Genomic DNA, 26,181 nt, shown 5'->3' with positions numbered 1-26,181 from the left:
AGATGCTGGAGATCAGAGCTGAAAACGTGTTGCTGGAAAAGCGCAGCAGGTCAGGCAGCATCCAAGGAACAGGAGAATCGACGTTTCGGGCATCAGCCCTTCTTCAGGAATGAGGAAAGTGTGTCCAGCAGGCTAAGATAAAAGGTAGGGAGGAGGGACTTGGGGGAGGAATCCTGCAATCTTCTTCCTGACCTCTCCGCCCCCACCCCACTCTGGCCTATCACCCTCACCTTGACCTCCTTCCACCTATCGCATTCCCAACGCCCCTCCCCCAAGTCCCTCCTCCCTACCTTTTATCTTAGCCTGCTGGACACACTTTCCTCATTCCTGAAGAAGGGCTGATGCCCGAAACGTTGATTCTCCTGTTCCTTGGATGCTGCCTGACCTGCTGCACTTTTCCAGCAACACATTTTCAGTTGACTGTCAGCTGCCAATTTCAGTTCTGGCATGCTGCCAAATATGAAACCATACATCCCAAAGACTGAAGGATCATATCAAATAGCAGATCCTTTCTGACGTTTGTAACAAGCAAGCTACTGACTATGCCCAACCATTCCATTCTTGCAAAATCCAACATTGTCCTACATTAGATGTGACACTGATTTGGAGATGCCGGTGTTGGACTGGGGTGTACAAAGTTAAAAATCACACAACACCAGGTTAGAGTCCAACAGGTTTAATTGGAAGCACACTAGCTTTCGGAGCGTCGCTCTTTCATCAGGTGATAGTCTGATCACTCCGAAAGCTAGTGTAATTCCAATTAAACCTGTTGGACTATAACCTGGGTTTTTGTGATTTTTAACGATTTAGACAATATTTGCTAAATAATCCTGAGGGGACTAAATATTACTCTGACAACCAATGTAGAATTGTCAGTCGGGTTTATAGGATGGCTCAGCTGCGCAGCTGGAAATTGCCTGAATTAACATACAGGAGCCCTGTTCTTCTTGGATAGAAAGAACATGTCCACACATTGCATTTGTTGCAATTCAATAAAACGTGTGGTAGCCCTTCTCTTGTTTATTTCTTACAGCAATTCCCAATCAGAGTCAACTGGCCTTGTTTAAATCTAGGTAACAGACTCACATCAACTGTAGGATAATGTTGAATTTTGTAAGAATGGACTGGTTGGGTACAGTCAGTACCTTGCTTGTTCCTGCACATCCACCCATCTCAGCTATTGTGTCAGTTGCTCTCAATGTGGTCTCCTCTAAATTGGGGAGACAAAATGGAGAGTTTCAGGGAACATCTCTGGGGCACATGCACCAAACAACCCCACTGCCCTTGTTGGCCAACCACTTTAAACCCCCACCCCCACCTCCCCACTCCACCAAGCACATGCAAGTCCTGGGCCTCTTCCACCAGCAAATCCAAGCCACCCGATGCCTGGAGGAGGAATGCCTCATCTTCCACCTTGAGACCTTCCAACCACACGGCACCACTAACAGCTTCACCAGTTTTCTTATCTCCCCTCCCCCCACCAAATCCCAGATCCAACCATCTAACTTGGCACCTCTCTTTTGACATGTCCAACTGTCTGTCTTCCTTCCCACCTATCCACTCCACCCTCCCCATCAACCTATCACAATCACCCGCCACTTGCATCGACCTATCACTTTCCCAGCTAACTTCCCTCCAGTTCCTCACCCACCCTCCTATTTATCTCTCATCCCCTACAAGCCCCCCCAACCAACATTCCTGATAAAGGGCTTATGCCCGAAACATTGGTTCTCCTGCTCCTCAGATGCTGCCTGACCTGCTGTGCTTTTCCATTGCCATTCTTTTCGACTTTAAATCTAGATGAGTTTGGCAGTTAATTGTCACTCATTATCTCACTGGCACATTCTTCACAGCAGTTTCTTCGCATAGAGCATGAAAACGTTGCTTTCTCTTTACATTAGGATTTCTTTTGAATTGTATTGATGAATGTGAGCTAGATAGCTTTGACAAAATTTGTCTTTTTTAACAATACTCAAGTTCTATGTCATTGTAAAGAGTTGGATGGTCTCACTGCTGATCCAGAACTAGGATACAGAGATGCACTATCTATTGGGTTAACATTTTTTTCGATCACCACTCAGCTCAATTATTCCTTTTGCAAAGGCATGAAGAAATCAATATGATGGAGGGAGAAATTGGATAGTATCAATTTATGATCAACCACAGTCCAAAATGAAACAAAAACAGAAATTGCTGGAAAAGCTCAACAGGTCCAGCAACATCTGTGAAGAGATATCAGAGTTAACGCTTCGGGTCTGGTGACCGTCCCTCAGAACTGATGGAAGTTAGGAAAGGATCAGTTTATATGCAGAAGATAAGGTGGGGTAGGGGGTAAGGAGTAGATGATAGGTAGGGATAGAACCCAAAGAGAGAGAAAAACAGTTGGACAGACAAAGGACTCAGTAATAACCTGGCTGGGAGGGTGAATAGCTGTTGATGGAGACTGTTAATGGTAGTGAGTAACGGCAGACGATGTGATAACAAGACCTAGTCTGTGTGGTAGGAGGCTCGGACAGGGGGGAGTTTCAGCCTTAAAATTATTGAACTCAATACAGAGTCCAGAGGGCTGCAGAGTTCCCAAGTGGAAAATCAGGTGTTGTTCTTCAGCTTGCACTGAGCTTTGCTGGTACACTTCAGCAATCCTTTAACAGAGATGTTGATGAGGGAACAGAGTGGTGTGTTGAAGTGGCAGGCAACTGGAAGCTCAGGGGCAGAACGTAGATGTTCTGCAAAATGGTCACCCTGTCTACACTTCGTTTCCCCAATGTAGAGGAGACCACATTGTGAACCGCGAATGAAGTAGGCTAGGTTGTGAGAAGTGCAGGTAAAGTGCTGTTTCTCCTGGAAGGTATGTTTGGGCCCTTGGATACTGGGGAGGGAGGAGGTAAATGGATAAGTTCGGCAGTTGCAGGAGAAGTTGCCATGGGGCTGTGGGGGGCTGTTAGGAGTGAAGGAAGAGTGGACTAGGTTGCCCTGGAGAGAACGGTCCCTGCGGAAGGTGGACAGGGGAGCAGAGGGGAATATGATGAATTGGACAGCATTCATTGTTACCTGCCAACAGGGAGAATCATAGGATTGAAACAGTGTCAGAGTGATCATCAACCATGTCCTCATTAGTATTAATTTTATGCAACAAATATTATACATTTTCTGTAAAATATTCTCCATCCCACATTTTCTGTTGTAGCTCATGATTATTAATAAATAGAACACAAGATTGTGAAAAAAAACATACAACAGTTTTCACTTCTGTTATAAATAAACCAGGATTATAAGTGCAATGCTCAATTTCTGAATTAATCTGATGGTAATTATTGAGATGTCCCGGATGATTGCAGTTAGGCTTTGTTGTGATGCCAAGCTTAACTTGTGCGTTTCCCCAATCTGTGCTGCTGTTTCTAAAGGATCTTTGACAGTGCAGAACGCAATCACTCCGTAAGCTCGGAAATGAGATAATCAGAGAAGCGTGTTGGACAGGTTCCCCAGTGCACTGTGGGTGTAAAGCTCACTAACAGGAAAACTAAGGTTTGACAGCCTTATGTTTTAAGACTCCTTGCTGATTTGAACACAGATATTGATAATGAGAATGAAGCTTCTAATGTAAATAATGCAGAGCTCCCCTGTTCAAAGTAATGTAGTAGTGGGGATACTTAGTTACACAAATAGAATTATAAAGCTGAGTCAATGTGCTATAGAGCAATGTGGACTTTGGAGGCCAGCTGGAAGAGATCTGTAAAACAGGTTGGATTGTATATCTAATTTGTTTGATTTTTTTTCACTCTCTGTGTGCTGTGTCTATGTCTCTGCCTTACCTTAGAGTAACTATTGTCTAACTCTGAAGAGTTCCAACAAACTCTCATATTTGCATGCTATTATACAGAAGACTGATTGATCCCTGTATCACGGTTCTCCTGTCCGGTACGGTTCTCCATCCACTCTTTTCAGAGCTTTGATGGAATGTGACTGTTAATGCCAATGTTACATCGTCTTATTTCAAAAATATATTTTATTCATGAAAATATCTTTATATGCATACATAGCCATTAACGCAGATCGGTTCTATACAATAGCATATCAAAGAGCAACCAAATACTGGAGTTTGCCTCTGTCCAGTGAACAAACCAAAGGCATCTCTTACTTGTACAAGATGAAATGTACTTGCATTTGAGGCACTGCAGTGTCCGATAACTGAACGGACTCCTATTTAACCTCAGCAGAAAGACTTCAGATGGGGGTCTTTCCCCACTGTACCTTAGCAGCAGCTGCCCCAACCTTTAGTGCATTCCTCAGCTCACTCATCAGTCATCATGTTATTAGATATGCATTCTCACGAAAAGGGAGACAACCTTTCCATATACTACCCTGTCAAGTCCCCTAAGAATTTTATATGTTTCAGTCAGGTCACCTCTCATTTCCTTCTATATTCCAATGAACACAGGCCCAACCTACTCAACCGCTCTCCATAAGACAGTCCCTTCATACCGAGTATCAGCTTAGTGAACGCTCTTTCAACTGCTTTCAACACAAGGTCTTATGAGGAAAGATTAAGTAGATGGCAAATTATTTTATATCTCATCAAGTCAGTAAAACCTTAATTCTTAGTATTCTCCACAGTTGATAGATTATTTCACTTTGATAGACTGGGAGGGCCAGTGAATATGTGTTTTACCTGCATAAATAGGAACAGACGAGATGACAGATATTTTCCCAGACAGTAAAGAACTTACAGTATGCAATTTGCACTGACTCTGTAAATGTATTTTAAAAGGTGTTGGACTTTGCTGGAACAATGATTATATTAAATTATTATTAACATATTTAACCATCAATGTGCATATGGTCCATAATCTCCTGGTCTGATCTCAATTGCCTGAGAGAGTTAGAGCAGAATTTTCCTGATGTTGTCTCTCCCTTATGAGTATTGCTTGTGCTAACCCCTCCTTATGAAAGCATATAACTTTGAGTTTGGAGTATGTAGGAGTTGCTGAGCAGGAAATATGGGACTGGTGGATACAGTTGGTCATTGCCTACACCCATTTTTGACTGTTCGTATCAATGACCCTGATGAATTGTCAGAACTCAGGGAGCAGAATCGTTTTATTCATTAAGGCTCTGAATGGATATAGTTCTTGTAATTAGCAGCTAAGAGTTGAGCTTAAGTTAACATTTTCAGGCTGCTCTGCTTCTGTTTCCTTCTTCTCACTAATGAGCTTGGCTTCACAGTGTGCACTCTCCTCAGGTTCAACATCAAATTCTCCTCTAAGTTGATGTATATCTGATGGTCCCTGCTGTAAGTGGGTACGTTGCTCCTGTGTGGTTGCAGATGCTGCTGAAAACAGGAAATGAACAAACATTTTCATGAAAGAAATAACATCCTCCCAACTTAGCAGAACATGGCATGAAATTATACTGGGGTGTTACAAAATAGCCACTCTAATGTCTACCTTTGTTTATCTATCTATCTTGAGCTTGCCTTAGACTAATTTCCCTGTCCACTTTAGACAGCTCTCTCTTCTTACCTCTGCAATTTGCCTCGATTGAAGTTAACTTGCATGAGACCCAAACTCCCTCAAACTGAATTTGAAATTCTGACGTGTTGTGATTTCTACCCCTTTATCGATGAGATCTTTTATTAATCTTACCTTATTAAACACCAGTAGAGAAGCCTTTTTGAGATAGGTTCCAAAATGAACTGTTCCATAAAATGATCCCTGAAACACTCTGCAAATTTATCTTCCATGTTACCCTTGCCAATCTGATTTGTCCAATTAATGAGCAGATTAAAATGAACCATGATAACTGTAGTGTCCTTTTTACACATCTCCATCATTTCTTGGTTTATACCTTGCTCCACAGTGAGGTAACTCTTCCAAGGGCCTTTAGACAACTTCTTCCCCATGCTATTCTTTACTTCAACCCAGACTAATGCCACATCATGATCTATTGCACCAATGTCACTACTCATCACCACACAGATTAAACAAAGTTACTCCAGCTCCTTTTCATTTTTGCGGATTTGTTGGGAAGTCTCAGTTCTGTTCATCTGAAACCAAATCTCTACAAGAACTATCAAGACATGATCATTTATTTCTATTTGCACATTAACTCAGCTATTATGTTACTGATATTGCTGCATTCAGATATCAAGCTTTAAGCTTTGCTTTTTTACCCTTATTGCTTATTCTGTTCAATTCTGCTGAACTCTTCTCCATATATTTTCCACTCCTTCCCATCACATTTTAATTATGATTCACTTCTTCACTACCCTGTGCTTCTGATATTTTGTTTCTTTTTGGGTTTTTTTTTAAACTGAACCCTTCTCCCTGCCAATTAGTTTAAAGCCATTTCTGGAAAGCCAGTTATATGATTCGCCAGGACACTGGTCATAGCACGGCTCAAATGAAGCCCATCCCAATGCAACAGCCTCTCTTTCCCCATAACAGGTGCCAATGTCCCATGATTGGAACCCATTTCTCCCACAGCGCTCCTTGAGCAATACATGTACTTCCACAGTCTTATTATCCTATGCCAACGTGCATGTGGCTCAGGCAGTGATCCAAGATTATTATTTTTACGGTTCTGCTTTTTAATTTTGCCCCTGGTTGATTATAATCCCTCAGCAGAATATCTTTCCTCATCCTACATTGTTGCCAACATGAACCATGGAAACTGGTTTTCTCCTTTCCAACTTCAAGTTCCAGTCCAGCCCAGAAAAGATGTCCTAAATCAGGCAGGCAACACTGCCTCTGGACTATCTGTATTTGCTTCATATATCTATGCCCCTAACAATGTTACCCTATTGCCAATACATTTCTGTTTTCTCCCCACACTCAAATGGAGGTCTGTACCAAGGTACGTTGTTCAGTTGATCTATCCTTCCTGCAGTGTGTGCTCTCACCTATATCAGGAGCTACCTACCTTAATAACCCTTCATTTCCTTATTCAACAAAATCTATCTTCCTCTACATTATAAATATTCAACATCTTGTTCCACCACTCTTTCAGAAAGAGAGCTCCAAACATCCAAATCTCCCCCCACCTCTGTTTCAAATGGGCAACCCCTAATTTTTGCAGAATAACCCCTGATTATTGATTCTCCCACAAGAGGAAGCATCCTCTCTACATCTCCCCTGTCAAGGCCTCCAAGGATCTAATATATTTCAATTGAGTCTCCTCTTTAAGATTAAAATCTCAACCATGGAGCTGGAGAATTGATTTAATTTTGATTTTATTGTCACATGTATTTTACAGTAAGAATACAATAAAACACAGTGAAAAGCTTTCATTTGTCACCATGAAATGGCGCCATTTTGAATAATTTAAGAATAAGGGGAAAGAAAAGATATAGGTTGAAAAGAATCCATCGATCCTGAGCCAGCTCATCACCATCAGCGTAGAAACACAGAAACATAGAAAATAGGTGCAGGAATAGGCCATTCAGCCCTTTGAACCTGCACCACCATTCATAGAACATAGAAAAGTACAGCACAGAACAAGTCCTTTGGCCCATGATGTTGTGCTGAGATTTCATCCTAATGTAAAATATAGTAACAACCTACGCACCCCTCAACTCACTGCTATCCATGTGCATGTCCTGCAGTCGCTTAAATGCCCCCAATGACTCTGGTTCCACCACCACAGCTGGCAACACATTCCATGCATTCACAACTCTCTATGTAAAAGGCTGAAAATGTGTTGCTGGAAAAGTGCAGCAGGTCAGGTAGCATCCAAGGAGCAGGAGAATCGACGTTTCAGGCATAAGCCCTTCTTCAGGCTCATGCCCGAAACGTCGATTCTCCTGTTCCTTGGATGCTGCCTGACCTGCTGCGCTTTTCCAGCAACACATTTTCAGCTCTGATCTCCAGCATCCGCAGTCCTCACTTTTTCCTCTCTGTGTAAAAATCCTACCTCTGGCGTTCCTTTATACCTTCCTCCTAATATCTTCAAACTATGACTTCTCATACCAGTCAATCCTGCCCTGGGGAAAAGTCTCTGGCTGTTAACTCTATCTATTCCTCTCATTATTTTGTACACCTCTATCAGTCTCCTCTCTTCCTCCTTCTCTCCAGAGAGAAAAGTCCAAGCCTATTCAACTTTTCTTCATAAGGCAAGCCCTCCAGTCCAGGCAGCATCCTGGTAAACCTTCTTTGCACCCTCTCCAAAGCCCCCGCATCTTTCCTATAGTAGGGCGACCAGAACTGGACACAATATTCCAAGTGTGGCCTCACCAGGGACTTGTAGAGCTGCAGCAAAACCTCGCGGCTCTTAACCTCTATCCCCCTGTTGATGAAAGCCAAAACACCATATGCTTAACAACCCTATCCACTTGAGTGGCAACTTTGAGGGATCTATGTACTTGCACACCCAGATCCATCTGTTCCTCCACACTGCCAAGAATCCTATCTTTAATCCTATATTCAGCATTTGAGTTCGATCTTCCAAAATGCATCACTTCGCATTTAACCAGGTTGAACTCCATCTGCCATTTCTCAGCCCAGCTCTGCATCCTGTCTATGTCGCGCTGCAGCCTGCAGTAGCCCTCTATACTATCGATGACACCTCCAACCTTTGTGTTATCTGCAAATTCACTAACCCGCCCCTCAACCTCCTCACCCAAGTCATTTATAAAAACTACAAAGAGCAGAAGCCCAAGTACAAAGCCCTGCGGGACCTCACTCAACACTGACCTCCAGGCAGAATACTTCCCATCTACAACCACTCTCTGCTTTCTGTCAGCCAGCCAAATCTGAATCCAGATAGCCCAATCTCCCTGTATCCCATACTTCCTGATGTTATGAATGAGCCTACCATGGGGAACCCTATCAAATGCCTTGCTGAAGTCCATATACACCACATCCACTGCTCGACCGTTGTCGACGTGTCTTGACACCTCCTCAAAGAACTCAATAAGATTTGTGAGGCATGACCTGCCCTTCACAAAGCCATGCTGACTGCCTTTAATCACACAATGGTTTGCCAAGTAGTCATAAATCTTATCCTTCAAAATTCTTTCCAAAACTTTGCTGACCACAGATGTAAGACTGACTGGTCTGTAATTGCCAACGATTTCCCTATTACCCTTCTTAAAAGAGGAACAACGTTCACCTCCTTCCAATCCTCCGGTATGACTCCCGTGGAAAGTGAGGAAGCAAATATCCTCACCAGCAGCTTAGCAACCTTCTTTCTCGCTTCCTGGAGCAGCCTAGGATAAATCTGGTCTGGCCCTGGGGACAATCTTAATGTTTTCCAAAATATCTAGCACATCAACGTCGTCAATCTTGATCTGGTCAAGAATGTATCCCAGCTCTTCTAAGTTTTCATTTACAACAAGTTCCCTTTCTTTGGTGAAAACCAAAGCAAAAGCTAATTTAGGGCTTCCCCAATCTGTTCAGACTCCATGCATAAGTGCCTTCCGCTATCCCTGATCGGCCTTACCTTCTCCCTGATCATTCTCTTATTCCTCACGTATGAGTAAAACGCCTTTGGGTTCTCCCTAATCCTTCTTGCCAAGCCTTTCTCGCGCCCCCTCCTGGCTCTCCTCAGTCCATTTCTGAGCTCCTTTGTAGCAAGCCTGTAATCCTCTAATGCTGTGCTAGATCCTTGCTTCCTCCACTTTGCATAAGCTGCCTTCTTCCTTTTGATGAGAAGTTCCTCTGTTCTCGTCATCCAAGGTTCCTTAATCTTACCTCTTCTTATCTGCCTCAGAGGAACAAATTTGTGCATCACTTGCAACAACTGCTCCTTAAATAGTCTCCACATGTCTGCTTTGCCCTTTCTGTGGAACAATTGCTCCCAGTCTATACTTCCCAACTCCTGTCTGATAGCATCATAATTTCCTTTACTCCAATTGAATATCTTCCCTCGGTAATTGCTCCTTTCACTTTCCAAGGCTATGCTAAATGTGAGGCAGTTGTGATCACTGTCACCAAAGTGCACTTCCACCGCGAGATCTAACACCTGTCCTGGCTCGTTGCCGAGCACCAAGTCCAAAATGGCCTCTCCCCTCGTCGGCCTGTCTACATCCTGAGTAAGAAACCCTCCTGAACACACCTGACAAAATTGGCTCCAAGAAAACCATCTGCACTTAGGAGGTTCAAGTCGATATTGGGAAAGTTGAAATCACCCATAACAATAACACTGCTAATTTTGCATTTTTCCAGAATCTGCCCACCCATGAAATCTTCAATCTCTCTACTGCTATTAGGTGGTCTATTGAAAACCCCCAATGAGGTGGCTGCTCCCTTGCTGTTCCTAATTTCCCATACTGACTTAGTAGACAAGCCTTCCTCAGCAACCTTCATTTCTGTAGCTGTGATGCACTCTCTGTTGAGCAATGCTACACCCATTCCTCTTTTTCCACCCTCCCTGTTCTTTTTAAATGTTCTAAACCCTGGTACATCAAGCAACCCATTCCTGCCCCAGTGAAACCCACGTCTCCATTTTGGCCACAACATCATAGTCCCAAGTACTGATCCATGCCCTAAGTTCGTCACTCTTATTTTGGACACTCCTTGCATTAAAGCATGCACACTTTAACCGATCCCTTTGTTTCATTGCGTGAGAACCCTTCTTTTTAGATTCAATGTATCCTGTCACTGTCACGTCTGCAACTGACCCCCTCTCAGACATGTGGCTCTGATTCTCACCCCCCTGCCAAATTAGTTTAAACCCTCCCGAATGACACGAGCAAATCTCCCACCCAGGATATTTGTGCCCCTCTAGTTCAGGTGCAACCCCGTCCTTCATGTACAGGTCTCACCTTCCCCAGAAGGTATCCCAATGGTTTAGGTATCTGAAGCCCTCCTTCCTGCACCAGCCTCACAGTCATGTGTTAAGCTGCCTTCGCTGACTGTTCCTCATCTCACTATCTCGTGGCACCGTTAGTAAACCTGAAATCACTACTCCAGTACCATTCAGAACCATCATGACTGATCATGCAATCTCAGTATCCCATTCCCACTTTCTCTCGATACACCTTGATCCCATTAGCCACAAGGACCATGTCTAGCTTCGTCTTGAATATATCTAATGAACTAACGCCAACAGCTTCCTGTAAAAGAGAAATCCGCAGGTCCACAACTCTCTCGAGTGAAGACATTGTTCCTCATCTCTTCCGAAATGGCTAACCCCTTATTCTCAGGCTGTGATCACTAGTTCTGGACTTCCCTAACATCGGGAACATTCTTCCTAATTTAGCTGTCCAGTCCCATCAGGATTTTATATGTTTCTATGAGAACGCCCCCCCCCATTCTCACTGCCAGTCCTCCACCGCCCCGTCTCCATCATCTACTCCAGACCCAACCACCACTGAAGTCGCCAATACCTTTTGATAGGGCAGGAAAATGAAGCACTTAAGGGCCAGTCTTTACTTGCACATTTTTAACCAGACCATACAATGCCAGTGGCAGGGCCTTAGGACAGTGGCTTGACTGCTAGACCAGAGAAGGTGCATGGAACAAATGCACAAAAGAAACTGAAGTGAAATTTAATTTATTCCACCAGCTCAATTCTTCAGATAATTTATGCTCATCTTTTATTTATTACCCTCAAGCACTATTGAATATTTCCAGTTTTCAAATTATGCCATTAGTTGGTCTGATCTAAAATTGCATATATCCATTATACTTTGGAATCTTTTCTGTTCTTTTGATCTTTAATAATGCATTTTTGCAATCCACATGCCCTGAAGCCAATCCTCACTGATTTCTATAGTAAAACTTTGGAAAATTGCCCAAGATAATGAACGGAATTATTTGCTTTATAATGAATTCTGAAAATATCTTATGATTTAAGAAAATTTCCTCATGTCTTTGAGAATAGCAAACAATCATAACATTAAACCTCAATCGAAACTTCAAGGATTGCATTTTCATGCACTTCAAAATTTAGATGGTTTGTGTAGATGAATGGAAAATCAAATGGAAAATCCCTTGAAGAACATTCTGGAATAAGGCAGCATTACATGGTCGTGGAATCAGTGGTTTCAAACTCCAGAAGGCTGTATTATAAAAGCAGAAACTTAAATGCAAATCCTGCTGTGGCTGATGGGGAATTAAGTGCAGCTAAGTAAATGAATCCAGACTACAGCACAAAGAATTATGGGATGAAGTAAGCCATTCGGCCCTTTGATCCTGCTCTGCCATTCAGTGGGATCTAGGTTGATCTATCAGCCTCAACCCCATCTTCCTCCTTGTTCCTGACCCCCTTATAGCATCCCCTGTCCCTCAAACCAAACCATTGGCTCCCTTGTTATAGAATCATCATACAGCATGAAAACAGACCCTTTGGCTCAACCAGTCCATGCCGACCATAATCCCAAATTAAATTAGTTTCACCTGTCTGTGCTTAACCCATATCCCTACAAACATTTCCTATTCATGTATTTATCTAAATATTGTACCTGTACCCACCCACCACTTCCTCTGGAAGTTCATTCCATATACCACTGCTGCCTCACGGTGTCAGGGACTGGGTTCAATTCCAGCCTCGGGCGACTGTCTGTGTGGAGTTTGCACATTCTCCCCATGTCTGTATGGGTTTCCACTGGGTGCTCCGGTTCCCTCCCACTGTCCAAAGATGTGCAGGTTAGGTGAATTGGCCATGCTAAATTGCCCATAATGTCCAGGGATATGTAAGCTATGTGGATTGGCCATGGGAAATGCAAGGTGATAGGGTAGAGGGATGAGTCTGGATGGGATGCTTTCTGGAGATTCAGTGTGGGCTTGTTGGGCCAAATGGCTTGTTTCCATGCTGTAGGGATTCTGTGACATTAACCACTCTTTGTGTGAAAAAAATGCCCCTCGTGTCTTTTTTAAATCTTTCTCTTCTCACCTTAAAAATGTGCCCCTACCCTAGCGAAAAGACACCTGCCATTCACCGAATCTATATGCCTCATTATTTTATAAACCTCTATAAAGTCACCCCTCAACTTCCTACATTCCAGTGAGAAAAGTCCCAGCCTATCTAGCCTCTTCTTACAACTCAAACCTTCCATTCCTGACAACATTCTGGTAAACCTCTTCCAAATCCTCTCCAGCTTAATAGTATCCTTCCTGTAACAGGGTGACCAGAACTGGCCACAGTACTCCAGAATGGCTCTCGCTAACATCCTGTACAACCTCAATGCCGTTGATCAATTACCTATGATTATTTATTGTTCATCAATAATCTATTGAATTCTACCTCTAATGTACTCAATGGTCCAGCACTTACTGCTGGAGAAATAAAAGACTAACATCATAAACTGTAACCATAGAGCTCCAAGATTGTTGTGAAAGCCATCTGGTTTGCAAGGGTTTTCGAGAATAAAGTCTATTACCTTTACCACTTATGGCCAAATGTGCCTCCAAACCCACTGCAATGGTACTACCTCCTAATTGTCCTCCAAAATGGCCTTACAAGACAGAAAGGTGGATGAAAACCAAAAGAAGAAAAGTGGATGATCACACAATAATAATCAAGACAAACCAAATCAGATATAAGAACACCCAGTAAATTCGATCCTACGAGATCCTCCTCACAAGAATTTGCCATGGTATGTCAAAATTGCCACAGCAGTCCCACAGACTAGTCAAGTAATAGATTAGAGTGGTGCTGGAAAAGCACAGCAGGTCAGGCAGCATCCGAGGAGCAGGAAAATCAACATTTCGGGCAAAAGCCCTTCATCAGGAATGGCTGCTCCTGCTCCTCAGATGCTGCCTGACCTGCTGTGCTTTTCCAGCACCACACTAATCTAGACTCTGGTTTCCAGCATCTGCAGTCATTGGTTTTACCAAGTCAAGTAACAGCCTGGCATAGGCATACTCACCAACTCATTCATTGCAGCCAATATTCAAAACTCCTTCATCACCATCCCGTTTCCACCGATAGGACAGAGCAACACAGTAGCACAACACAGTAGCACAACACAGTAGCACAACAGAATGGTTCTGGGAGGCCACAGCATTGATTCCAGATGCCATTAATTCTATTAGCATCAAATCCAACGTGGGCTAAGAAGCTTCTTGCTGATAACCACCTACCTCCCTCCATCATTTAATGAATCAGTATTCCTCCACGTTTGAACACCACATGGAAGGATCAAGTGGCAATCGTGGAGAATATATCCCAGTTATAGACTTCAAAAAGAATTGCTCAACAATGCATTAGTGTCAGTGCCGGCAAGTCCTGAAGGACATATCTGCAGGTCTGGGCCTGAGGTAGGTGATGATGGAACCAACAGAAGAGAAAAAGCCACTTGACCTGTTCTCGTCAATCTTGCTGTTACAGTTTGTTGTTTGGAGAGTGACAAATCACAATGTTGTGCAGAAACCTGAAACCTCTGTATTCCCATATGACCACTCTGTCATCCCATTCCACCATTGCCATGAATCTAAAACAGCCATTCTCAACGGGAGCCATTTGGCCTCCTTAGAGGCCCTGGCGCATTTGAAGGGGGCTATAGACTGAAAACTGTTAGAAGGGGAGTCCCAAGTGTTTATGGGGGCCCTGGTAACGGAACCGATGAAATACCCAAGCAATAACCTTTATTGGAGTCCATAGTTTCCCTCCTATTTATAATATCTTTCTATTTATAATAGAATCCATTTGAAGTACAACCCATCCAAATTGAGGCAAAAATTCAAGAGAGACTGATTGATCTTCAGCGTGACATAACTGCACATTGTCAGTTCAGTCAGTTTCAAAAAGATTTTTGGATCAACAGTGATCTGCCGAATAAATTTACAATATTGTGGGGAAAAAGCCCAAATAGTTTTTATTGTCTTTCCCTCAATATATTTGGTTGACAGCGGATTCTGCAAAGTAGTTTCCTTGACAAAATCTAGGAACAGAATTGATATCGAACAAGAGGTGACCTCTGACTGTCATTGTCCAATTTGAAGCCTGATATTATGAAACTTACAGAGAAGCACCAAGCTCAAGGATCACATTAGGGCTGATAGATGTTTAGAATAGAATAGCTTTAGAATAGAAGAATCCCTACAGTGTGGAAACAGGCCCTTTGGCCCAAAAAGTCCACACCAACCCTCCAAAGAGTAACCCACCCAGATCATTTCCCCTACCCTATATTTATCCCAGACTAATGCACCTAACCTGCATATCTTTGGACTGTGGGAGGAAATCAGCGCACCCAAAAGAAACCCACACAGACACGGGGAGAATGTCCAAACTCCACGCAGACAGTCGCCAGAGGCTGGAATCAAACCGAGGTCCCTGGCAGTGTGTGAGGCAGCAGTACTAACCACTGAGCCACCGTGCTACCCCTATTTAGTCCAGAAGCAATTATGAAAATTTTAGGAGCTCTCAACCAAATGTAATTTCATACAGTCTTTTCTAAAGTTTTTTTCCAGTATGTTGGAATGTTCAAGTTTTCTTGGTGTTCAATAATAAATGATTTTCTGTCAATCTGTTCATGTTGTATCCCTGTTTGAAAGGGGAACCTGAGAAGACCTTCTTGGGTTGGGGGGTGGGGTGGATGTGTGTGTGGGGGTGTGGGGGGGGGGAGCGGTGCATGACCAAAAAAACAGTTGAGAATCCCCGATCTACAGGATCAACCCTGTTCAGTGAAGTGTGAAAGAGGGCATGCCAGGAGCAATATCGGGCACACTTAAAAATGAGGTGTAAACCTGGCAGAGCTGTATTGCAGAACTACTGGCGTGCCAAACAGTGTATTATAGACAGGTGAAGTAATCTCATAACCAGTGGGTTCAACCAAAATTCTCCAGTCCTTCCACATCCCGCTGTGAATGGTGGTTGACAACAAAACAATTAACAGGAGGAAAAGGGTCTCCATATATCCCCATTGTGAATGATAGTGGGGAGGCCATCATCTGAGCAGAAGGAGTTTCAACCATCTTTGGCCAAGCTTTCAAATGGAGATCCACCTCAACCTGTTCTCTGTGGTCTTGAATACCACAGAAACCTGTTCTATTAATGCCATGTGATATCAGCAATTGCTCAGCACAGGGTGACAGAGTGGTTAGCCCCACAGCTCCAGGGACTCAGGTTCAATTCTAGCTTTGGCTTACAGTGTGAGGTTTGCATGTTCTCCCTGTGGGTGCATTGGGTTCCACTGGATGCTCTGGTTTCTTCCCACAGACAAAGATGTGCAGGTTAGTTGGATTAGACATAGTAAAACCCTTGGGGTAAAATCGTGGGGTTACAGAGATAGGCTGGGAGTTAAGTCTGAGTGGTATGCTCATCAGAGAGTCAGTGCAGGCTCAACAGGCTGAATGTAGAACATAAAACAATACAGCACAGAACAGGCCCTTAGGTCCTCGATGTTGCGCTGACCTGTGAACTAATCTAAGCCCATCACCTACACCATTCCATAAACATCCATATGCTTATCCAAGGACAGTTTAAATGCCCCTAATGTGGTTGAGTTAACTATATTGGCAGGCAAGGCATTCCATGACCTTACCACTCTCTGAGTAAAGAACCTGCCTCTAACATCTGTCTTAAATCTATCACTCCTCAAATTGCAACTATGCCCCTTCGTGCAAGCAGATGTCATCATCCTTTCACTGTCCACCCTATCTAATCCTCTGATCATCTTGTATGTCTCTATTAAATCTCCTCTTAACCTTCTTCTCTCCAATGAGAACAGACCCAAATCCCTCAACCTTTCCTCATAAGACCTACGCTGCATACCCAGCAACATCCTGGTAAATCTCCTCTGCACCTTTTCCAATGCTTCCACATCCTTCCTGTAATGGGGCGACCAGAACTATACACAATATTCCAAGTGAGGCCACACTAGCATTTTGTACTGTTACAGCATGACATTATGGCTCCAGAACTCAATCCCTCTCCCAATAAATCCTAACACACCGTATGCCTTCGTAACAGCACTATCAACCTGGGTGGCAACTTTCAGGGATCAATGTATGTGGACACCAAGATCCCTCTTCTTATCCACACTGCCAAGAATCTTTCTATTGATCCAGTACTCTGCCTTCCTGTTATTCTTCCCAAAGTGAATCACCTCACGTTTATTTGCCTTGAACTCAATTTGCCACCTCCCAGCCCAATTCCGCAGTTTATCCAAGTCTCCCTGCAACGTGCAACATTCTTCCAGACTGTCCACTACTCCATTGACTTTAGTATCATCTGCAAACTTCCTAAACCATCCACCTATGCCTGCGTCCAAGTCATTTCTAAAAATGACGAACAGCAACGTTCCCAAAACAGATCCTTATGGCACATTACTATTAACTGGACTCCAGGCTAAATATTTCCCATCAACCACCACTCTTTGCCTTCTTACAGTAAGCCAGTTTCTAATCCAAACTGTCAAATCACCTTCAATCCCATGCCTCTGCATTTTCTCCAATAGCCTACCATGTGGAACCTTATCAAAGGCTTTACTGAACTCCATGTACACTGCACAACTGCCCGACCTTCATCCACATGCTTGGTCACCTTCTCAAAAAACTCAATGAAGTTTGTGAGACACGACCTGCACTTGACGAATCCATGTTGACAATTTCCAATCAAATTGTTGCTTGCTGGAGGATTATAAATCTTATCTCTTATAATCCTTTCCAAAACTTTTCCTACAACAGAAGTAAGGCTCACTGGTCTATAATTACCTGGGTCATCTCTACTGCCCTTCTTGAACATGGGCACAACATTTGCAATCCTCCAGTCCTCTGGTACTAAACCTGTAGATAATGACAACTCAAAGATCAAGGCCAAAGTCTTGGCCATCTCCTCCCTAGCTTCCCAGTGAATTCTCGGATAAATCCCATCCAGCTCAGGGGACTTATCACTCTCAGACCTTCTAGGATTGATAACACATCCTCCTTACTAACCTCAATCCTTTCTAATCTAATAGACTATATCTCAGTCTTCTTCTCTACAATGTTCTCCTTTTCCTGAGTAAAAACAGATGAGAAATATTTGTTTAGCACCTCTCCAATCTCCACAGGGTCCACACACAACTTCCCACTTCTGTCTTTGACAGGTCCTATTCCTACCCTAGTCATCCTTTTATTCCTCACATATCTATAGAAAGCTTTAGGGTTCTCCTTTATTCTACCTGCTAATGACTGCTCATGTCCCCTCCTTGCTCTTCTTAACTCTGACTTTAAATCCTTCTTAGCTACTCTGTAACTCTCCATCGCCTCATCTGAACTCTCTCGCCTCAACGTCACATAAGCCTCCCTCTTCTGTTTAACAAGAGATACAATTTCTTTAGTAAACCACGGTTCCCTTACCTTATCACTTCCTCCTTACCTGACAGGGACATACCTATCATAGACACACAATATCTGTTCCTTTAACGAGCTCCACATTTCAATTGTTCCCATCCGTGCATTTTGCTGCCCCACTCTATGCCTCCTAAGTCTTGCCTAATTGAATTATAATTGCCCTTCCCCCATCTATAACTCTTGCCCTGTGGCATGTACCTATCCCTTTTCATCGCAAAACTAAACATAACTGAATTATAGTCACTCTCTCCAAAGTGTTCACCTATCACTAAATCAAACACCTGGCCTGGTTCATTACCAAGTACCAGATCAAGTGTGGCCTCCCCTCTTGTCAGCCCTTCAACATACTGTGTTAGGAAACCCTCCTGCACATATTGGACAAAAAAATGATCCATCCAATGTACTCGAGTTATTGCATTTCCAGTCAAAGTTAGGAAAGTTAGAGTCTCCTATAATGACCACCCTAGTCCTTTCACTCCTGCCCAAAATTGATTTGCCAATCCTCTCCTCCACATCCCTGGCACTCCGCGAAGGATATGAAAAACTCCCAGCAGTGTGACCTCTCCTTTTCTGTTTCTAACCTCAGCCCATACCACCTCAATAGATGAGTCCTCGCCAAAAGTTCTTTCCGCCACTGTTATATTGTCCCTGACTAACAAAGTCAGACCTCCCCCTCTTTTACCACCTTCCTTGATCTTAATGAAAGATCTAAACCCTGGAACCTGCAACATCCATTCTGGACCCTGCTCTATCCATGTCTCAGAAAAGGGCACAACATTGAGGTTCCAAGTACCTATCTATGCTGCAAGCTCACCTATCTTACTCCAGATACTCCTGGTGTTGAAGTAGATTCACTTCAACCAGATTGCTGTCTGCAGCACACTCCTGTGACTGTGAAATCATGTCCCTGTCCTCCCTACTCTCATCCTCCTGTGTACTGGAACTACAATACAGGTTCCCATCCCCCTTCTGAGTTAGTTTAACCCACCCGAATAGCACTTGCAAATTTCCCACCCAGGATATTAGTACCCCTCTGGTTCAAGTGAGGACCGTCCTGTTTGTAGAGGTCCCACCTTCCCCAGAATGAGCCCCAATTGTCATAAACCTGAAACTCTCCCTCCCGCCCCATCCCTGCAGCCAAGTGTTCAGTTGATGTCTCTCCCATTATCACATGGCACAGGTAACAATCCAGAGATAACTATTCTTGTTCTCAACTTCCACTCTAGCTCCCTGAAATCCTGCCCTATATCCCTATCTCTCTTTCTACCCATGTTGTTGGTACCTGTATAGACCATGACTTGGGGCTGGTCACCCTCTCCCTTCAGGGCCCCAGAGACACACTCCAAGATGTCACAGACCCTGGCACCTGGGAGGCAACACACCAACCATGAGTCTCTTTCATTCCCAACAAACCTTCTATCTGCCCCTCTCACTATTGAGTCCTCAATGATTAACACTCTCCTCCTCTCCCCCTTCCCTTCTGTGCAACATGGGAAGACGCTGTGTCAGAGACCTGCACCCCACTGCATGTCCCTGGTAAGTCATTTACCCCCAACAGTATCCAAAACGTATACTTGTTTTTCAGGGAAACGATCACAGGGGATCCCTGCACTGACTGTTTTTTCACCTTTTTCACCTTTCCCAACGGGCCCCTGGTCCAAGCTCCCACTTTTCCTGCTGCTGGCAACAGAAATGGAGGACTCCAATGATCAAATGGCCTCTTTCTGCTGTGTAGGGATTCTACATGGCATACAGATGGTGGGCCTGACAATATCCCAGCTGTAATGCTGAAGACTCATTCTCTGTGACCAGCCCTACCATTAGCCAAGCTATTCAAGTAGAGCTACAACATTGACATCTACCCAACATATTTTCTCAGGTATCCCTTCACCCAAAAGGCAGGACAAATGTAACCTGTCCAGTTACAACTCCAGCAAATTAATCTCGATTATCAGTCATGGTGAAAGGCGCTGTTGACAATGTTATCAAGTAACAATTAATCCCAAATAACCTACTCATCGATACTTAGCTTGGGCTCTTCCAGAGACACTAGACTCCAGAATTCATTAAGCCTTTGTCCAAGCATGGATAAAGGAGTTGGATTCCAGAGGTGAAGTGAGAGTGACTGGCCTTGACATCAAGACAGTGTGGCATTATGGAGGCCTCAGCATTTGAAGTCAATGGGAATCAGAGAGAGAGGTACCCCATTGACTGGAGTCAAACTGAGCACAAATTTGACTTTGTTGGAGTTCAATCAACTCAGCTCTATGGAATCACAGCAGGAGTACTTCAGAAGTGCCCTCAGCCCAATCTTCAGCTCTTTACTCAAGGACCTTCCCTCCATCTCAAGGTCAGGCCATTTGATGATGGTTACACAGTGTTCAGTACTATTCGTGACTTCACAGATAACACAATGCTCTATGCCTGTATGCAAAAAGAGCTAACAACATCCAGGCTGGCCTGATAAAGTAACATGGAGCATTTGTTCCACAAATTTCCAGGCAATGACCATCTCTTGCAAGAGAAACCTATTACTATTACTGAATGATCAACATACTGGTGGTTTCCATTAATCAAAAACATCATTGCTTTAGCCATATCAATATTATGATTTCACTTGAGGCTGAAAATTTCACAGCAAGTGACTTACCTCTAGCCTCACCAGTGCCTGCTTATCATCTACAAGGAACATGTCAGGCATGTGATAAATTACTCTCACTTGTCTGAACAAGAGCAGCTCCAATGACACTCAAACCATTTGATGACATGCAGGACAATGCTGTCCACTTGACTGACACCTTCATCTACCACCTTAAACATTCACCCTCTCCACCACACACAATGGCAGCAGTGTAATACCACATGCAGCATGCATTGCAGCAAACGCTAAATCCCCTTCAAAAGGGCCTTCTAATTCTCAAATGCTGCCATCTCAGAGGAAAAGTGCAGTGAATGCTGAAAACACCACCTGCAAGTTCCCCACCATGCCAACTTAGAGACACTCCTTCATTATTATTGGGTTAAAATCCTAAAACAACCAAGGAGCATGGGAATACCTTCACCACACAGGTAGCAGCCGTTGAAGAAGGTGTTCATCGTTAACCTCTCAAAGGCATTAAAGATGGTCATAATTACTCATCTAACTAATTGTCCATGCCTTGTGTATGAACAAACAATATCTAAAAATTCAATTTATTTGAAATTAAATCTCATTTACTCCCCCTTTCCCGAGTGAGTGGAAGTGACCTTCTGAACCTCACATTCAATGTAATAACAGTAGGGCTGTGGCTTCAGGACCCTGCCCAGCATCCCACAGCTAACATCAGGAGGGATACAGCTCTCGACCCTGAGCAATGGTGGAAAGCTCGAAACCTCACTGGACACCTGACCTCCTCCCTCTCAGTTGAGAGTGTGTTGCTGGAAAAGCACAGCAGGTCAGACAGCATTCAAGGAGCAGGAGAATCGATGTTTCAGGCATAAGGTCTTCACCAGGATTCCTGCTGAAGGGCTTATGCCCGAAATGTCGATCCTCCTGTTCCTCGGATGCTGCCTGACCTGCTGTGCTTTTCCAGCAACACATTCTCAACTCTGATCTCCATCATCTGAAGTCCTCACTTTCCCCTTCCTCTCACCAAGCTCCTTGCTTTCCTTAAACCTCAACAAAGTCTCCTCATGGGAAGGTTGGTATGGGCAGCCACATGCAGGAATATATCCTCCTCCACAGATTGTTTTTATTCATCACAGGCTGAAGGCGTCACTGGCATTTAATCCCCACCCCAGAGGGCAGTTAAGAGTCAACCCTATTGATGTGGATCTGGAATCACATATAGGCCAGACAAGGTAAGGATGGCAATTTATTATTCCCCTAAAGGACATTTGTGACCACATGAATTTTTTCGACGATTGACAATGGTTGCATGGTCACCATTTGACTCTTGATTCCAGATGCTAATATTATTCAAATTCCGCCATCTGCTATGGTGGGATTTGAACCCAGATCTCCAGAACATTAGTTGGATTAACAGTCCAGCTATAATAGGTGTGGTCTCACCTCAGAAGAACATACCAGTCTAGCTAATAATCATAGATTCATACAATCCCTACAGTGTGGGAACAGGTCATTTGGCCCTAAAAATACCACATTGACCCTTCAAAGAGCCCAAACCCATTCCCCTACCCTATTACTCTACATTTCCCCTGATTAATGCAGCTAGCCTACACATCCCTGAACACTATGGGCAATTTAGCATGGCCAATCCACCTAACTAGCACATCTTTGGACTGTGGGAGGAAACCGGAGCACCCGAAGAAAACCCACACAGACACAGGAGAATGTGCAAACTCTACACAGTCGCCTGAGGCTGGAATCAAACCCACGTGCCTGGCACTGTGAGGCAGTAATGCTAACCACTGAGCCTCTGTGCCATGGATTTATTGGATGTCAGATGAACGAGGAAATAAATTAAGTACCAGTTACATATTAAAATAAATGCTCTTATTGTACTCAAAAAAAAATTAACACACATTCAGTATCTCTTTGTTCATAGAGTCATAGAGTCATAGGGATGTACAGCATGGAAGCAGACCCTTTGGTCCAACCCGTCCATGCCAACCAAATATCCCAACCCAATCTAGTCCCACCTGCCAGCACCCGGCCCATATCCCTCCAAACCCTTCCTATTCATATACCATCCAAATGCCTTTTAAATGCTGTAATTGTACCAGCCTCCTCTGGCAGCTCATTCCATACACGTACCACCCTCTGCGTAAAAAAGTTGCCCCTCAGGTCTCTTTTATATCTTTCCCCTCTCACCATAAACCTATGCCCTCTAGTTCTGGACTTCCCCACCCCAGGGAAAAGACTTTGTCTATTTGTGCTATCCGTGCCCCTCATAATTTTGTAAACCTCTATAAGGTCACCCCTCAGCCTTCGACGTTCCAGGGAAAACAGTCCCAGCCTGTTCAGCCTCTCCCTATAGCTCAAATCCTCCAATCCTGGCAACATCTTTATACATCTTTTCTGAACCTTTTCAAATTTCACATCATCTTTCTGATAGGAAGGAGACCAGGATTGCACGCAATATTCCAAAAGCCGCAACATGACATCCCAACTCCTGTACTCAATACTCTGCCCAATAAAGGAAAGCATACCAAATGCCTTCTTCACTGTCCTATCTACCTGTGACTCCACTTTCAAGGAGCTAAATACCTGCACTCCAAGGTCTCCTTGTTCAGCAACATTCTCTTGGACCTTACCATTAAGTGTATAAGTCCTGCTAAGATTTGCTTTCCCAAAATGCAGCACTTCACATTTACCTGAGTTAAACTCCATCTGCCACTTCTCGGCCCATTGGTAAAATATTTTTTAAAATAATTTCCTGTATAATATTTTTCCGGTCGTCTTGTAGACTTCCAATTGCATGATCTAACTTGCTAACTAATCTTTTAAAGTAAAATCACATCAATTTGTGAACAGTCCATGTGAACAACCCGTTATGTCCTTCATGTAAAGCACTCACAAACATGTTTTATTAAATAAAAATTGACTATGAGCCCATAAGAATTCTTTAAGTCCCAATTTACAGAAGAAAGACATAGAGAGATTCAGAAAGATTTATGGTGAGCACGCAGTGCTAGTTGTGCAGGGCTGAAGATTACAGATACACAACAGGACAGAATTAGAAAAGCTCAGTGATAAGGGAGGGCCATTGGTTGGACAAGATTGGAGTGATGAGGAGGGGTAAGGCCATTTGCAAACAAGAACTCAGAGGGAAGAATTTTATCTGGGCTCAATTTTAGAAGTAGTGAGGCAGCAATTAGATGAGTATGTGACCAAGTAAGTGGCCTGGCAAATGTTTTCTCTTTCGATAATTTTCTAGTTGTGTGTCGGCCCAAAGTGATCTGATGTGGATTAGGAAATCCAGCTTTGATGTTTACCTAGAAGAGTCTTGTCAAGTAAACAATATAAAGTTGATTTCATTACAGCAAGTACTTACTTGAGTATCACTGAATAAAGTACACCTTTTATTGAAGCTTTTCAGTTGGACTCATCAGGGCAATACCAATTTAAGGGAAACACCAACATTTTTAATGCATGACAGGAGAATGCTAACTGATTGCAAGAGAACTCTGATTGCAAGAGGCATTGACATGGAAAGTGAACCAGTTGATGATAACTGACAGTTAACTGTCAAACTTTGTTTAAAGATTAAAACAGGCAGATTGATTCTATTTGTTTAAGCGTTGCACTGAGAAAGGAACCAGCAAGTAGTCAGGGTTCAAGAAAGTCTGCATGAATAGAACAAAGTTATCCTAACAACTGCACTAAATCTTCTTGTTTGGAAATTCTAGGTCAGTGAATCCCCTACCATGATTCATTGTCAGGACAAGACAATGACAAAGGAGGATTAGAAACAGAGAAAACCCTCAAACAACCCCATCCCAGTACCTCATACTGCTGAAGGTTAAGAATATCATAAGGTGTTAGGAGTGGTCATCTGGCAAAATGCCATATCTACCGTAGTGGTCTAAGAAGAATAGTTTTGTTGAGGGGCTGGGTGTAGGCTTGCTCACTGAGCTGGAAGGTTCATTTTCAGACGTTTCATTACCAAACTAGGTAACGTCTTCAGTGAGCCTCCAGACAAAGCATTGCTGATGTTTCGTGCTTTTTTTTATATGTTTGGGTTTCTTTGGGTTGGTGATGTCATTTCCTGTGGTGATGTCATTTGATATAGTGATGTCATTTCCTTTTTTTTCTCAGGGGATGGCAAATGGGTTCTAACTCAATGTGTTTGTTGATAGAGTTCCGGTTGGAATTCCAGTTGCCTCCAGGAATTCTCATGCGCGTTTCTGTTTGGCTTGTCCTAGGATGGATGTGTGGTCCCAGTCAAAGTGGTGTCCTTCCTTATCTGTATGTAGGGATACCAGTGAGACAGGGTCATGTTGTTTTGTGGCCAGTTGATGTTCATAAATCCTAGTTTTCTGCCTGTTTGTTCAATGTAGAGTTTGTTACAGTTCTTGCATGGTATTTTGTAAATAACATTAGTTTTGCTTCCTGTCTGTATACAGTCTTTCAAGTTCATTAGCTGCTGTTTTAGTGTGTTGGTGGGTTTGTGGGCTACCATAATGCCAAGGGGTCTGAGTCGTCTGGCAGCCATTTCTGAGATGTCTTTGATGTAGGGGAGAGTGACAAGGATTTCTGGATGCATTTTATCTGCTTGTTTGGGTTTGTTGCTGCGAAATCGGCAGACTGTTGTTCATTGGATACACATTCCTTTTGAATACACTCTATAGGTGATTTTCCTCTGCTCTGCTTAGTGCCTCTGTGCTGCAGTGTGTGCTGGCTCATTGATACAGCTTCGTTTGTGGATGCTAGGATGATTGTTTCTGTAGTTCAATATTTGGTCCGTGTGTGTTGTTTTCCTGTAGACTTATTGAGTAAACAATATGAAGTTTATTGTGTCACAGCAACTATTCGCAGGTTCCATGAATACTACAATAGAGACTGCTAGAAGTACACTAGTCCCAGTCTTGTCTCCTCCAACCTCCTTCTTGTCTTATCCCATGGCCCTGTGATTATATCTTAGTGGATTGTGTTTGCTGTTCTCAATTAGAATTAACCCTTTCAGACTTCTTTAAGCCAATGTGCAATATCTCCTCAAAGTATGTTTTCTTCTTCCCTATTATATTCAAATTGCTAATGTATGGCTTTGTTTACAGTCACACTACTCCTCTTTCCCAAAGCCTTTTATTTCACAAATTTAGCTTTTATTATTCACTTGTGGGATGTGGGCATCACTAGCTGGCCAGCATTTTATTGCCCATCCCTAGTTGCTCTTGAGAAGCTGATGTTGAGCTGCCTTCTTGAACAGCAGCAGTCCACATCCACAGCAACTAACCCATTCCCATTCGAAAACAACTCTCAATCATTTTCAGCGTAAAACGGTTTCACTTTCTGGTACACCTG

The sequence above is a fragment of the Chiloscyllium punctatum genome, chromosome 15 (assembly GCF_047496795.1).
Source record: "Chiloscyllium punctatum isolate Juve2018m chromosome 15, sChiPun1.3, whole genome shotgun sequence".
Lineage (NCBI taxonomy): Eukaryota > Metazoa > Chordata > Chondrichthyes > Orectolobiformes > Hemiscylliidae > Chiloscyllium > Chiloscyllium punctatum.
Note: the sequence above shows the minus strand (reverse complement) of the source record.